Below are 2,170 nucleotides of genomic sequence, written 5' to 3'. Positions count from 1 at the left end.
TTTGTAATTGTTGTTAGTTTGTGTGTGTGCTTTAAAAATGTTTTTTCTGTATATGAAATCCTAGATTGGTAAATCTATAGAGAGTCACTGAAATATGGTTTCTTGGGGGTGTGGCAGGGGAGGTCGAGTAGAAATGGAAAGACAATAACAATGAGCACACGGAAGGAGAAAATGATTTAAAATGGGTACTGGTGGTGATCATACAACTTTTCTTACTATAAATGAACTATTGAATTGTATGTCATGTGAATTATATGCCGGTAAAACTTGCTAAAAAATGACCAAGTAAAATTACCATCAACCTTTACCATTTATAATGAGATAACTAGCACCCACCTTCATTTTATGGGACTTGTGAGAAAGATTCTAAAGTTTGCTCTGATTACAGAATGTGCAACCGAATCTGCACGATGGTATGACATTTTGGTTCGGATCTACTGCTTTGAAGTGCCCATGCAATGGTGGCCTGGGAGTGCCATGTGTTTACTATTTCAATACCCTTATTTCTTCTTTATGACATGTTAATAATCTGGTAGACATAGTTCAGCATTTGTGGATGAATGTCTCTGGAAGTTTATGTAATAAACTTTTATTGTTATATTGCTTGTATATGTAAACGTCATATTGCTTATGTAAATAGTGTCTGGCCACTTAAGAGTTTAACCTATTTAAGTCAACAATTCATGTATTTCAGTCTGGGTCTGTATTTGTATTATTTTTTTTCTCAACAGTGTTTTAAATTCTATACCATGGCTAACTTAATGACATTTTTAATAGAATTGCTTTATATCCCAGAGAGTTCGTTTGGAATGTTCTCCAGCACAAAATGGAATAATGTCTCTACAGTTAATCAAAGACTAGCATAAACTAGAGATATATGAATGGATTTGGGGACCACACTTAATTCTAGTCCCATTCTAAAACAATTGATTCTTGTGACATGACGCTGCCAGATGGCTACCCTTATGACAAGATTGTAGAAGAGAAGAGCGCTACAGAAAAGTGTGGTGAGGAAACCAGATGGTGTTTCAAAGGCTGGTCTTACAGCAAGCAGTCAGCTATGTGAGCTATCGACCACGTCCACATGGAAGAAACACCCAAAGAGAGACTAGTATCAGAGCTTCAGTTGTGGACACCTGGTTTGCAGAAGGGCAGAGATGACACTCGAAGCCCAACAGCCTTTGGCAGGGTCCCTAGACTAGAGGTATATGCTTCTGTAATCCTCTCTGACTATAGCCCAGGATGTGGCTAGCCTTGCTAGCAAAGAGAGTGCTTTTAAAGTAGACGATGGAAGATGTAGTTAGGTTAAAATGAAATACCTTATCATTTGATTTCCCTTTTGACCCATTTTAATATTTTATGATTTCTATTTGAATGAGCTTTTCCATGTTTTTGGTCTAGTCATTGTGGCTGAGTTGTTTGTTTGATATTTGCTTGCCTTCTGCTTGTGTTCAGTAAGGGTTTCTATATATGAAGCCTCGGATAGGTGTACTTACTGAGACAGTAACTGAATTGATCATTGCTTAGAGGCATGGCAAGGGAAGATGGGGCAAATGGGGAGCTAATGGCAATGAAGACAAGAAGAAAACTGTTCTGAAATTGATTGTGGTGATGATTGCATAAATCTTCTTCATATAGTTGAATGATTAAATTGTATGATATGTGAAGTATATCCTTATAAGTTATAATTTTTTAAAAGACTATTCATAAAGGATAAGGTTTGAGTTACCCTTTTTTCTTTGTTTTACTTTTCTTCTCCTTTTGATAGAGATTTTTAAAATGTGATCCGATTGATTTATTTTGTCTTTTGCTGTAATTTTGTTATTGTTAGATCATATATTGTTGTTATTTTCCAACAGTTTTATTGGCACATAATTCACGTATCATACGATGGAACATTTCAATCACTCAATCACATCGAGGAAAGATGTACAATCACCACCACATCTATCTGAGAGCCTCTCCCCTCCCCCAATAATCACACAGCCTTCACATCGAGCTGTGCAATCACTCAGTTCTAGTGCTCCCTCCCCCTCACTGTTCCCTCTGCAACCCCCCTCCCCTCCACATCACCCACCCCACTCCTGAATTCCCTGAAACACCTTGTCACCATGATTGTCATCATCCATGCTCCTCCTGTGCTTCACAGCTGGGAAACCCAACAGAAAAC

Source organism: Tenrec ecaudatus, chromosome 5 (assembly GCF_050624435.1).
Source record: "Tenrec ecaudatus isolate mTenEca1 chromosome 5, mTenEca1.hap1, whole genome shotgun sequence".
Classification (NCBI taxonomy): Eukaryota; Metazoa; Chordata; class Mammalia; order Afrosoricida; family Tenrecidae; genus Tenrec; species Tenrec ecaudatus.
Note: the sequence above shows the minus strand (reverse complement) of the source record.